Raw genomic sequence first — 15,246 nt, 5'->3', positions numbered from 1 at the left:
TTGAAGATTATTTGTTAAAATATCCTGTGCCTGGCGCAGCACTCTGGAATCTGGATCCAGCTTGATGGATTTGTCTCAGCTCTGCCAGTTATCATCTGCCACCGGAATAAAGTTACTTATGTTGCTGTGATTCAGTTTTCTTTATATTGTGGTGACAAGACTAACATCTCTGTCTTATATGAGGTGTTCTAAGAAGCAAAAGAATTAATCCATGTAAAGTGCCTGAAACTTAGCCCTAGGTAGGTGAAAGCTGCCATCTTTATCATTACCATCATCATCAATATCACTGTCGTTACTACTGTGCAGAAATAGAGTTGCTCTATGTGTAGATACACAATAAACTTATAAATTTAAAACTTCAATAGTTAATAATAACTATAGAAAATTCACTATAGATAATCAAGAGTTTATTTCAATCTTTTTTTTGCTATTTTTATTTTAGATTCATCCAGAACTTTTATTTATAAAAATTAAAAAGTTAAATGTATTATATGTATAGTAATTTATATTCTGATGTCACCAATCCATTGAGATAATTCAGGCAATTAAAACTACAAATATATACTCTTTAAAAGATTCTTTCAATGAGCAAAGTTTGCTAAAAGTCGAAGGTGGGCATATTTGAACTCCATCCAAAACATTGTCAGAGCACAAATACTATAATCTCAAATGCTATTGTGAGTGCCACTACCATAAATAGAATCCAAAGTGCATGCTACAATTTCTTCTGCCTAAAGTTATCTTTCTCTTGTAATCTGGTGACTAAAATTTTATTCTTCCTTCAAATTTAACTCAAGTATCACCAATTCCAAAAATCCTCCCAACAGACTCTAAATCCATGTACTCTGAAGCTCATCATTACCATTGCTTTTTGGACTTCTGGGGGCATTCCAATCAGAAATTCATGATTTTGATAATTATAGTTTTTTTCTGCCTTAGGATCATTGTATAATGCTAGATAGGCTTACAATAATAAAACTGGCAACTTCTGCATTATGTATTGAACGACTGAGACATAAAGTATTGATTTTATAGTTAATGAATAGATTGGGGCAGAGTGAGTGAAATCTGGCATTTATAATGAAAAAGAAAATATGATCCATCAAGAAAATGGGTACTTGATAAACAGAACCCTTAACAAGGTCAACATCAACAATGAATCCAGCTAACAATAAATGTTTTGGAAAGCAATAATATATAGTCAACATATGATATCAAGCATGGTGCCCTTTGTTTAGAAGTCCAGGCAATAATTGAAAATAGGCAGTCTTTTTATTATTTTGACCATGTATGCAAAATGCATATTATTATATTTATTCTCCAAAATGTAGTCATTTTTGAAAGTAAGCAAAAAGAAAATATAAAGCCTTTGACTTTATAAGTTATAGCAGCAAGGTATGTTTTTGATATTTATCAAAGAGTTAATTGAGTGATTCATTTGCTGTTGCATCATTATATTGTTACAGCATGTTGATGTGTGATTTAGTTTCCATTAACTGTTGCTGGAAGATTAATCTAGTTTAAGATGCTGACTAGGCAAGCAAAATGATCACTCACTGCAAGCATTTTTATAATTAACTTAGCAGCAGAGATAAATAAAGAGGTAATCTTACAATACCACTGAGGACATGATATGACTAGTTTCTGAAGAAACACATTTTAAATGGCAATTCATTGATTTATACATGGATATTTGTAGGAAAAAGACCTCCTACTTGATATTAAACCATGATATGTTGCCCAACTTGCAGTTATTTTTAATTTACATGGCCAAAAATGTTGAGAACAGTGAAATGCATGCTAAATAGTTTAGTACATTACTGACTTGTAATGGCAAAATGTGTGAATGAGTGTAATTTTATATAATCATTTCTGCCTTTCTGTATGCAGAAAACCCTCCTTCACTATTTCACTCTAAAAATTATAGATCAAATTTGAGAAAGGAGATACTTAATTTAAATTTCTACATTTCTGGAACTTGTCTCTTTTTATTGAAATGGCACAGGTCACAAATATGCAAGTGCTGTTAAATGTTTAGTGAAACTTCCGGCATGGGAATGTGTAATTAACCACACTCAGACACACCTGGGATTCCCATGCATGTGTTGAAATCTCAAGACCGATTTATAAGAACAAAGAGTATTATCTGAGGGATCAGAAAATAAAGGAGAGATTTCCCCATCACAAACCATTATTGGGCTAAAGTGATTTCTGGGATATTGCATTGTGATGCCATGGGTTATCTGTCTTTCTAAACCCAATTCAAAAGACAGAGACCCCTTGGGTAGAATCTTTCCTCTGACCTTTGCTTGTTCCCTGATGACTTAACATGGAAACCTGAATTATACTCCATTTCCCCATATCAATAATAATACCTGAAGGTATATAGTACTTATTTTATACTGAACACTATACTTTGTGTTTTATAGGTATTAAGACACTTAATCCTTGTGACATCCCTAAGGGGTGAGTAGTAGAATTTTCACAGTCTCATTTTACAGATAAGAAACCAAGGCTAGAGAATAGCTTATATGACCAAGGTCACACAGCTGTGTAAGTGATGAAGACAGAATTCAAACTACAGAAATCTGCTCCAGAGATCAGGCTTGTAATCAATATTCCAACCCCGCCCCAACAAAACAAAACAAAACACAGATTTAGACAGACTCTAAATGTATTTATATTTCTTCTGGGAATGTAAAAAAGAAGTTTAAAATTTGTATGTGAAATGCTATCTCCCACTCCGCTTTAATTTCATGTTTTATTTCCAGCTTGTCGTGATCTGTAGGTAAAATTTGATTCTAGTTATTCAGATTGAGAAAGTCAGGAAACAGATTTTCTCAAGTTTTATATGTACAGGAATACCTTCTGGCTTCGAAACTGGAGGTGGTTAGTGCTGGAGGTTAGCAGTTATACTTAAATGAGACCCATTTAAAACGAAGTTAAAATTAAGGAATCCGATTTGGCACTAGGTTGTGTTTTTAGAAGTCTTGTGTTCTTTCCAAAACCACCCTGTCCTCAGGGAAATTCATTAGCTTACAACTTGTCATGTAGCAGATCCAGTTCAAATGGGCATTTTGAGCGTGTATACGTAGATTCTCTGAAGTTGCAATTTTCAGTTAAGTAAATACTGCAAATAAACAGCTTCATTATTTTTCCAGTGTAACTGAAGATAATTGTATAAATTATAACTAAATTCTCTATAAACTATGATCTCTTTGTAATTATCCCAATTAATGTTTTTAATTGACATAACGATTCACTTTTTAACTTAATACCTGAGGCATTTCCATTAACTCTGACATGAAATACACATTGCAGTTGCTCACGGGATGGGATGGAGAGCTAACAATGTTTTTGCCCCTAAGTGTATATAAAAGTCTCTTCTCTTAACAACAGGGCAGGCTCTGAAAATTTAGTTTCCTCTGTAAATTCAAAGTAATATCACTCAAGCATTTGCTTTCACAACCTGTTAGGAGCAGTAAAAGAAAACAATTAGTAATAGAGTTTGTTTATGATTTTTTTGAAGGTAGAAAACATTGTAGGATAAAGTTTCTTAATTTTGTCCTGTGTAACACCTACACTATATTGATGATAATGAAGATGAACTTTATTCCAGAAGCAGAAACAAAGGGAAAAATCAAATGAATTTAGAAGTTTGGCTGGCCTACTATTTTATGGTCTCCTGAATTGCCCATCTTATATCAATATACAACAAAAGAAACTGGTACCCATTAGCTAAAATTTAACTTCCAAGAAACTTGTGGAGCCTTGAAAAATTCTATAAAATTAGATAAATTCTGGTTTCCTAATTGGTGTAATGGAATTGCCCTGAATGCCTTGAGAATCTCTTCTGGTCAACGATTTCCTTTACAAATGAAATGACAAACTACAAACTAGTACATTTTCTAGCAAATGTCAGGATTGCAGAAATGGAAGCAAATTCAGATAGTGTTATCTGTGGGGGCATAAATGAAGAAATAAAAACAGGGAAGTGTTAGACTAAAGACTGAGCAATACTGAATCTTAAGCTTCCTTACCCTCCATAATGTCAGATATATTATTTATCATGGGAAAAATGTTATCATATGCACATTTTGTTTAATTAAGACGGATATGTTCCTGATAAGGATTAGAACCCAAAGACAGGATGTTCACTGTTGAAATACCCTAGATTGAAAATGAGGTGAGCAGAAGGAAGGGATATCATACTTCAATCAGAAACATCTTAGAAATTTGAAAAAGATGCTAGGTTTACATGTTGACTTCTACTCTATTGATGAGTTATGATTCTTAGGTCCAGGATCAACTTAGTAAGCTGTACTTTTGAAATAATAAACAATTTGTCCTCTGCTAAAATAAAAATTTAAATACTGTGGGGCCTTCATAATTTTAAAGCACAAAAATGAATTTCTGATAATTGCTGGTATTAATGGAAATCTAAATGGTGGTTCAACTTGCTCAGATGGCTTCTACTAATATCTATAAACTAATTACTCCAAAATTTATTTCTCTAGATGTGATGGAAAATTATTATTATTATTATTACTTCTAAGAGCTTTAAGTAGGAGAAAATAATTAGGTTTAGTAACTGCACTCTGTTGCAGGGTTGTATATTAGCTGTTGAAATAGATGACTTGTAAATTGTGACAAATGTGTCAACCTAGACACCCCAGGAAGTAAGAGGCAGATCTGTTGACAAATCTATAAAAGGCGACTCCGTGGGGCTGAGAGCCCAGCTATACTTAAATTGTCACTATGCCCATCAACATATTTGAGTTGTTATAACCCAGAGGTGCTCAGTTGTATAATTGCAGGGCAAAGATGAGGACTAGGGCAGTGTTCCAAGGCTGGAATTCTGCTGGGCAGTTCTCAAGGAATGATAGGGATGCAAAGTAATCAAGGATACTAGTGTAGGAGCAATTCCCATGGTAATTCTGGCCTTTAGAAGATAGAAAAGAAGAAAAGGTCAGAAGGAGGTTCAGGAGACATGAGGAAGAAGGCAAGGACTAGGGATCAAGTGGCTGGTACAGAATGGGCAAGAATGGGTAGAATAAGAAGTTCTAGCTGGTTTTTTTTGGTAATTTATTTTTAAAAAATGACAACGGAATGCATTCCAATTCTTATTACACCTATACAGCACAATTTTTCATATCTCTGGTTGTATATAAAGTGTGTTGACACCAATTCGTGTCTTCAAACATGTACTTTGGTTATCATTCTCACTGCCAAAGAGAATTGTGGCAAGGATTAAGTCTGATTTTACATGTTAAAAGTTGAGAATATCCCAATGGCTCCTGAGGCTAAGACAGGAGGATCGTGAGTCCAAAGCCAGCCTCATAAAGAGAAAGATGCTAATCAACACAGTGAGACCCTGTCTCTAAATAAAATACAAAATAGGGCTGGGAATGTGGCTCAGTAGTTGAGTGCTCCTGATTTCAATCCCGGGTATCAAAAGAAAAATAAAACACTTGAGTCCTTTGGACATGGTAAGTCCTCAATACATTTTCACCTGTTGAAGTAGAAGTGGTACTAGAAGCAGCAGCAACAGTGGTAGTTTAGTGCCTTTCCTGCACTACCAAAATAGCTTATTTACTCTTTTAGAATCTAACTTGTAATATATCTTTCACATTGCCACCATAGCCCTCTGAATAAAACTTTTCTTAGCTCCCTATTGGCTCTAAAATAAATCAAAATTACTTATGCAGATAAAAAAGACCCCTCTGAGTTCACCCCCAATTCCTACATGTCCATATACTTGGCTGAGGGAGTAAGCAGGTAGACCGTTGTCTGTAGCCAGATGGCTTCTACTAATATCTATAAACTAATTACTAATTACTAATTATTAATTGCCCATCTTTATGTAATATAGAAACACTCTCATGACTACTCCAAGTTTGGATTTTCCATACTTGGAAATTATTTGTGTGTATGTGTGCAATATGTGTGTGTGCATACATATGTATTCTTGCTTGCAAAATTCTTTCTGATTCAACTAGTCAGAATTACTTTTTTCTTTTTTAAACTACTTTACCATATACCTCTCATAACGTTTTCCACAGACAGGAACATGCCTGTCTCCCCCACCACTTTCTTAACAATTTAACTCAAGGACTTAGATGATATTTTATCTCTAATGTTGATTAACTGAACATTTGGAGAATGAACAAATTAGTGAAAGCTACAGTCTGAACATAAAAAAAATATATTCAACTAAATACATAGTTGTATTTTCACACATTTAGATTATGAATACTTTTATGATAATTGTTCATCAGTAATAAAGTACTTATAGATCATAAAAGATGTCATATTATACAAAACATATAATTTCAAAAGTTCATCTTGATCCTTAACTCCTTTTATAGGGTAGAATATGAAGGAGGGTCAAAGATTTAAAAGTAGCTCAAGTCCCCTCTGATATGGGTAATAGTTACATTCTGTTTATGTGGATTTAAAACTGGTTTATGTATATTTAGTAAATTAATCTGTCACAAAAGTAATGAATATTCATTTATTAGGCAAAGTAGCAAAAAGCAAAATATAATTTTCCGATACATCATACAGAAATTTCTGTTTTTCTTTTCTCTTCCATGACTTTCTGGGAAGATTTAAGTATTAGGAATGAAAGTATAAAAGCCTAATGAGATACTACCATTCCTAGTTAGCAATTCTGTGCTTTAAAAGAAACTCAGCAAAAGGAAAGTCCAAATGCAAGATACTCTGTTCAAACGACCTTTGTTGGGTTTTTTTGTGTAATTAAATTAACTAAGCAGGGCCAGAGGAATGCTTAAAATGGTAGTTATTTTCTTCCTATTGCAAAGGTATATGTCTTGATTTGTAATTACCGGAAAAACAGGTTGCGCATACTTCACTTTAAATCATCTTCCCAGGGATGGAAACTAGTACAGGCGTGTGCTCGAAGGACATACAGTGCTATCCTTTTAACTTCCAAGTAGTTGTTTCTTTCTCTCTCTTTTTTTTTAATCAGATCCCTTTCATTAGAGATAATCACTGGATAGTTAGCTTTTATATAGCTTTGCCTTTCATTGAATAAAAAAAGACCAGACTTGTAATAAAAATAGATGTTATATTCAAACAGTTGAATTGAACAGGGGTGAAATGAATAATATTCACTAAAAATATTATATGGAAAGAATTACAGGAAATAGGAACTTAAGGTGAAAAAAAACTTGATTTTGTAGAAGTAAAATCTCTTTTTTTTTGTTTTTACTTCACTGTTACTCAAAAACAAAGACTGTTAATCTGAACATATAGCTAAAAATCTATGGGTGCTTAATTGCTATCAACTGTGTAGATAAGTTAAATTTAAATGAGCCTTTTATATTTAAAATAATGTCAATTTTTAAAATTGATTTTTAAAAGTAAATCTTAGCACAAATTCAGGTTATCATTGGTAGCTGCCTAAACTACTTTACTTTATGCAGTTCTTTTTTATTCCTCACAGTTGTCTCTGAGATAAAATAAGATAATATATTTAAAATACATAAGGCAATATAAAACTAGAAAGCAAAATTACTTTATTGAACCACAATTTCCATATGTTTGATACAGAACTCAAATCTCACTTAACAGTTTATTTTATATGTAATTCAGATGTCTTATAATTAATGCATTTTGAAGTGTGTGATTAAATGGTTTTTAACTCATACATATATGCAACTTTCACCACAGTCCATTTTAGAATGTTTTCATCAATTCAAAAATAAATTCTGTATCCTTTACCTATTGTTCTCACACCCTCCAATTGTCTGATCCTATATAAATGTTAATCTACTTCAAATTTGCTTTTCTGGGCATCTCACATAGATGTAATCATACAACAAGTAAGTTTTTTTGCGACTATTCATTTTGATTTAACATGTTCTCAGGTTCATCTATGTTGTAGCATGTATCTGTACTATTTTCCTTTGCATGGCCAAATACCATGCGACCATATGAAGACACCATCTTCTAATTATCCATTTGTCCAACCTTGCCAATAGTTTTGTTTCTTCTTTATATCTCCTTTTTCTTCTCCTTCTTCTCTTCCTCCTCCTTCTCTTCCTCCTCCACCTCCACCTCTTCTTCCTCCTCCTCTTCTTAATGCTATTCTTGTAAACAGAATTATATTCTTAATTTCATGTTTGGATTGTTCTAAAATTATGTAGAAATACTAATTTTATACTGTTATTATTTTTATACTGTTATTATTTTCTGCAGCCTTCTGATCTTCTTTAGTTCTAATAGTTTTCTATGAATTACTATTCCTATTGTCATTCATATTTTTTAAAATAATGAATGGTTAGATTTTTTTCTAGATTTTTTCTGTATCTGCAGAAGCAATCATGTACTTTTAGTTTTTATTCTGATTGCTTTTTATTCCACCTGATTCTATTGATATGGTGTGTCACATTAATTGTTAATGTTAATGTTAATGTTAAACCAACCTTGCATTCCTGGCTGAATTTCATTTGGTCATGGTACATAATTTTTCAAATATGTTTCTAGACTCAGTTTATGAGAATTTTTGAAGATTTTTGCATCCAGTTTTGTAAGAAATATTTACATATGGTTTTCTTATCATGTCTTTGTTTAATTTTGAGAGTACATTATGCTGACTTCATAGAAAAAGTTGGGAAGTTATCCTTTTTCTTTTATATTTTACAAGATTTTATGAAGAATTGACAGACTTTTCTTTCATTGATAGAATTCACTAGTGAAGTCATCTGGGCTTTGGCTTTTCTTTTAGGATACTTTAAATTACTAATTCAATATCTTATTATAGGTATGTTTGATTCTCTACTTCTATTATATAAGTTTCAGTAATAATTCTTTTTAGGAATTTGTCCTTTTCATCAAATATATTTAATATTCTGGCCTACAGTTGTTTCTGCTATTCCTTTGTTAGGCCTAGTTGGTTTACAGTGCAATTCAAGTCTTCAATTTCCTTATTGATTTTCTAATTGTTCTATCCATTATTGATGGATGTTGAAATTTCCAACCATTATTGAGGTGCGAAACCCTGAGGAACATTTAGCTAATTCTGTGTCTAATGAGCAAGGTATTGGAATTCTCCTGGTTGTAATATTCTTGTGAGAATGAACAAGTACCTACTTCCAGTGAATCTTCATAGGGTTATCACAGATGCTTGGCTTTATTTTACAGATATAATCTACAGTTACCTTCTCAAGCATCCTCAGAATTTGAAACTCTGGAAAATCAAAACAGAAACATTTGACTAAATATTTGGCTAGATATAGAGCTACAGTACATTATTTGAATGTCATCAAAGCACTGAAATATTAATACACTCAATTGATTTTATCTTTTCAATTAATCCTTTCGGGTTTTATTGCATATTTATTCAGTTAGAACCAGGTCTGTTTTGAAAAGGAAACTCAGAATTCTTTTTTTATACCTCCTGTGTTTTGTTGTTTTGGAAATAGGAAGAGGCATACAAAGATTAGCTTTGTCATACACATATGAATTATCTGAAATATTGGTGTCTTTTCCACACTTAAAAGCAAAAAAAATGAATTCTATATTGGTAACTTTTCTGAAAAATATGTCGTTCAGCATTGGCCAAATGCCTACATGAGACAGTTGTCATGGGAAAGAAAAAACTGTTTATAATTTGACTTTGAAGTCCAGCACATACATTTCCTCCAAGGAAGTACCTTCCTCATAGCCTAATCATGGTTAGTTTAGATCATCTGCCTCCAAATTACTGTGTACACTTACATCATAATACTTTTCCCTCTGTTATATTTTTTTGTTTGTTATTTTTGTTTTGTTTTGTTTTTTTGGTTTGCTCTCTCCAAAAGGACTGTGAATGTTGATAGGGAAATCTTTCCTCATTTCTGCTCATAGCCAGAGAATACTAACTCATATGTAAGTAGAGCTAATTAATACAGTCATTTAATTATTAGCATGATTTATTGTCATTTTGGCCAATATCAAAGATGTTTCTGATATTCATGTTATAATACATGTGTGTCTGCAAAATAATGCAGTCAGTTCTCTATTCTATCTGAGTCCGTGTGTGTGATTCCTCATGCCCAGCATCTTAAATTTTATAGATAGGACCACATTTACTGTAAAGGCTGATGGTTCAGTCCGTATCTTTATTCAAAATGAACTTGTTTATTTCTGACTAGTGTGTTTGGGATGGTAAGAAAGCTACTTTTCTTCCTTGACATTTGAATATTTTGTACTGCAGTTATTAATGCACCTTAGCAAATATTATTCTGCTCCTGCTTTTAGTGTCTCCTGGCAATTAACCTGCTTGTTAGTTATTCACTGATTCTTTCTTCTCTACAAGGTTCCAAGATGCCATTACCATTAATACTGTGTTGCTATTTATTGTCTCTAGTCAAATATAGCTAAGTTCCTTAACATGTCAAACATCACGCACATTTTGTCACTCTCTTGAGACTCACAGCCAGGTTGAAATTTACAACCTTAATTAATTTAGTAACAAACAGGCATTTATTTTTTTTTTCATGGTATCATTATTTGAGATAGTGACTTGAGTAAGGAATTTAGGCTGTGCTGCATGCAAGTTAATACATGATCCTGACTGTCATCAAAAACATTTTCAATCCAACATCTATGCTAATATTTTAAAGAAGCTTAGATTTTGCTGGACATGGAGGCACATGCCTGTAATCCCAGCAACTTGAGAGGTTGAGGCAGGAAGATGGCAATTCCAAGGCTGGGCTTCACAGGTTAGCAAAACCCTCAGCAAGTTACCAAGATTCTAGGCAACTTAGCAAGGCCCTGTCTCAAAAAATAAAAGTAAAAGGATTGTGGATGTAACACAGTGGTAAAGCATGCTGAGTTGAATCCCCAAAAGCAAAAAAATAAAATAAAATAAAATAAGGTTTATTGAAGAATCAACCTTCAATTGATGCTAACTTATCATTCAAAAACTTCTGAGAAATACTCTGATCTCTCCACACAGGGAAAAAAAATTAAACCTAAAAGTAGTCACTTAGATACTATGTTCATTTAGATGTCTCTCCTAAAAATATATGCAGACAGATGTAAGAAAAAATTATAGCTTTTTTTGAAGAGTTAAGAAAATGTTCTGATTATGATAAAACTCATAAAATGAATAAAAAGACTGTTTAAGACAGTTTTCTATGTCACCATAATTGCAAGTGAGACATCAGTTCCATCTGGATTTCCAACACCTTAACTGTCTCACCTGGAGTTTCAGATCTCCAAAAAGTTAGAAGAATGAGAAAACAGCATGCAGAAAACACTCACTTTTTAAAAAATATATATATTTTAGTTGTAAATGGGCACAATACCTTTATTTTCTTTATTTTTATGTGGTGCTGAGGTTTGAACCCAGTGCCTCACACATGCTAGGCAAATGTTCTACCACTGAGCTACAACCACAACCCCCAAAAGCCCTCACTTCTAGCCAGAAAATTATCATGCAGCCATAATCTTATCATCAGAAACCATATTTTGTTCAACCACCATCATCCCTGTTTTGTAGAAATGTATTATATTTTAATTTTAATTAAAAATCAGGCATAGTGTTTCTCTGTGAACATAAGCAATAGCTACCATTAGTCATCTACATCAAAGTAAGTGAAGAAGGTAAATTTAATAAGTTGCTGTTCACTGCATCTTTTTACCTGTGCTTTAGTGTACATGAAACTGTAATTAGACTCTCCTCAGAAATTACTCTATGAATTTTCCCCATCTTAACTTCTCAGTAATATTTAAATATGTTGAACGGGTGGAGAAAATACCATATTTAAAACCTGTGCTCTGTCTACTCATTAGTTTTCTATAGAGTATCCTAGCATGCATAGCACTATGACATACTGAAATGACATTATTAAGTGTTTAGCAAGAGAGAAAAGGCAACAGTGTTTTTAATACAAGTGGCAGCAACTTAGAAACTAGCCAAAGCTGAAAGGCATGCTTGAGCAACCTTGTTCATTCCCCTGGAATGTATGGCAGGGTAAGGAGGGAGAGCAGAGAGAGATTACAACTTCTCCATGGTAGGAATTTAGTCACTCCAACCTATCATATCATGATTAGAAAGGGCCTGTGGTAAGGTTTAGATAATTCCAGTGAAAGCCAAAGGGTGGGGGCTTTATCTCTTCCTTTTTTGTGTGCCTGAAGGGACAGTTTGTAAAGCCACTGGGTAGTTTCCCATTCACAGGTATCACACGGGTCATTAGACCCAGCAGTGAGAAGTGAAAGAGAAAGAAGCAGTCTGGAATCATTTGTTCCCAGAGAGCAAAAGGCATGGAGATAAAAAAAAAAGAAAAGAAAAGAAAAAAGAAAGATAAGTGAAATAAAAAAGGGAGACTGGCCAGAACTGTCAGATTCTTCACAGAGTCACATGTCATTTGCTTACATTCTGCTCCCGTCAAGAAATGCATCTCAGAGTCTTTATAAATGACGAAGAACAAGAAGTAGTAGAAATGGCCCAAAGCAGGTATGAAGATGGGAGTGGAAATCAATTTCAAAATCAATCCAAGTATAAGGAACCAATCTGTCCAAATCCAAAGCATATATTGTTAAAAAAATACTTGTAATGCCACATTGCACAATTGTATACAAATTTCAAGGATTCTAAAACACATAAAAATTAAAAAAATAATAAGTGAACATTTGTGTACCTTTTCCTGTACTAAAAGTTGTTAATATGTGTCATGGAATCTAGTAATACATGTATGTGTGTGTACATTTTTCTTTGTTCTACCATTCAAAACTACTTTATGGGCTTCAGTAAGCACACACCAATAAAAGCATCCTTTTTGCAACTGAAATAACATCACACTAAAAATAATAAAAATATTTTTATATTATACCTAGTTAGCCCATGCACTAATTCTTCTTAAGTATTCTGAGACTTTCTTTTATAGCTATTACTTTTGTTTTGTTTTGTTTTTTAATTTTAAATTGTAATTCAAACTTGATTCACACATCGTATTTAACTATAATTCCTGTTTGTCTTGTAATTTCTGAATCTTGGCAGGATTGACATGATTCACCAATAGACATTTCTATGATGAGAAGTGAAGGCTGTTCTTTGCATTATAGGATGTTGTATAGTATCTCTTGTCTCTGTTTTCTAAAAGCCAGCAGCACTACCCCACCCCTGTTTTATGACAATCATGATAGTTTCCAAATGATACCAAATTTAACATTGGGAAAAAAATCACCTTGAATTAAAAACTAATGCTCTACTTAATCTAGAAGAGAACTTCTGTCAGCACTTTATGTAATTTCACCCAGTCATACCTGGAAGAAGTCTGTAGTTGCTTGATGATTCTACATCAGGAAGAATCAGCCTCTGAAAAATAAAAAATAAAAATAAAAATTTAAATTTAAATTAAAAAAAAATCTCTGTGAACTTGCCAGATCCCAATGCCTGGGCTGCTCTGGATATTCCAACTTAGTTCTGTACTGGGCCTGGGAATCTGTGAATGTTATATGTGTATCAAATGATCCCTCTCCCAAATTAAGTTTGGGAAACAAACAATTAGGTCTTATGACATGAAATCTATGGATGTTGGGATAGTGACTGCTGGCAAAATTTCCTCTCCTTTTAAATTGTTTTAAATGTGGCCATGAACTGGCCACAGTTTGAGGAGTGGTCTGCAGATCTGAATCGAACTCTCAGCCGCAGGGAGAAGAAGAAGGCCGCTGATGGCATCACCCTGACAGGCATCAACCAGACAGGCCAGTCTATGCAGAGCAAGCCCAGCAGCAACCTTAGTGTCCTGAACAACCCCGCCCAGTCTGCGTAGTCACAGTCCAGCTACAACCCCTTTGAGGACGAGGACGACACGGGCAGCACGGTCAGTGAGAAGGAGGACACTAAGGCCAAAAATGTGAGCAGCTATGAGAAGACCCAGAGCTACCCCACTGACTGGTCCGATGACGAGTCCAACAACCCCTTCTCTTCCACGGATGCCAACGGGGACTCCAACCCGTTCGACGAAGACACCACCTCAGGGACAGAAGTGCGAGTCGGGGCGCTCTATGACTACGAGGTTCAGGAGCACGATGAGCTGAGCTTCAAGGCCGGAGATGAGCTGACCAAGGTAGAGGACAAGGATGAGCAGGGCTGGTGCAAAGGACGCTTGGACAGCCGGCAAGTTGGCCTGTACCCAGCCAACTACGTCGAGGCCATCCAGTGACAGGCTGTGAGCAGGCTGGTGGAGGGATGGAAATGGCTGGCCCTGAGCTCCGCTAGCCTAGGCCTGGGCAGCAGCACCTGGGTGCCCCAGCAGCCATGTGGCATCCACTCCACCTGCAAAAGATGGTTTCTTGGTCTCCTGGTGTCCTTTGAAGGCAGACAAGCTGATTGTTTCCCCTGGGACTCAGCCCCTTTCCAAGTGCATCTGGGGAGGACTGGGCATAGGCAGATGCAGCATGGAGAGCGAGGCCCCTCCCTGCCCGCTAGCTCTGTTGGCTTATCATGGATCTGTCTATTCTTGACCTCGTCTCCTCCAAGTCAATGGTGGTTACACTGATTCTTGTTCCACTGATTATTTTCCCGGATGAGTCCCATACCTGTAAGTTAAATGAACAAACTTACATGCCAATTTCTGAGTAAAGATTTTGAGGTTTTTAATTTAAAAAAAAAATAAATACAAATAAATTGTTTTAAATGCTTCTCTTTCCCAGACTTTATTCAAAGTGCAGTCATAGATTCTTTTCTACATCTTTATTTGCTCTGAATTTTCTACATCTTCCTTTGTTTTACTTTTCAGTCCTTAAATTTAGGGATATCTATGTGTTAAATCCTAGCTGTTCTTTTTTATGTAAAGCAACATTCGGCATTTAATGATTTCAGATATCACCAATACAGCAGTATTTTACATGTTTATGTTTAAGGCTCATTTTCTACTACCTTTCTCATTGAATCAAATCCATTTTTATGAGGATTTTTCTTTTTATTTTAATTCTACTAGGCTGACCATGCAATTTAGCACCTTTTTTTGGCATAATTACTCAGTTTCATTACTTCACACTCCTATTAATTTTTATTCATTGCTGGTGAGAATACAAAATGATACAGTCACTCCAGGGCAGAGTATGACTCTAGCAGTCAAGGTGTTCAGTGCTTACCCCAAATGTTGAAAACATGTTTACACAAAACCCTGTCCATGGTGGCCCACAGCAGCTTTCTTTATAATTGCCAAAAATTGGAAGAAACCAGGAAGTTGTTCAGTAAGAGAATAGATAAACAAATGATGGTAC

This window comes from Spermophilus citellus (genome assembly GCF_964194105.1).
Source record: "Spermophilus citellus genome assembly, chromosome: 12".
Classification (NCBI taxonomy): domain Eukaryota; kingdom Metazoa; phylum Chordata; class Mammalia; order Rodentia; family Sciuridae; genus Spermophilus; species Spermophilus citellus.
Note: the sequence above shows the minus strand (reverse complement) of the source record.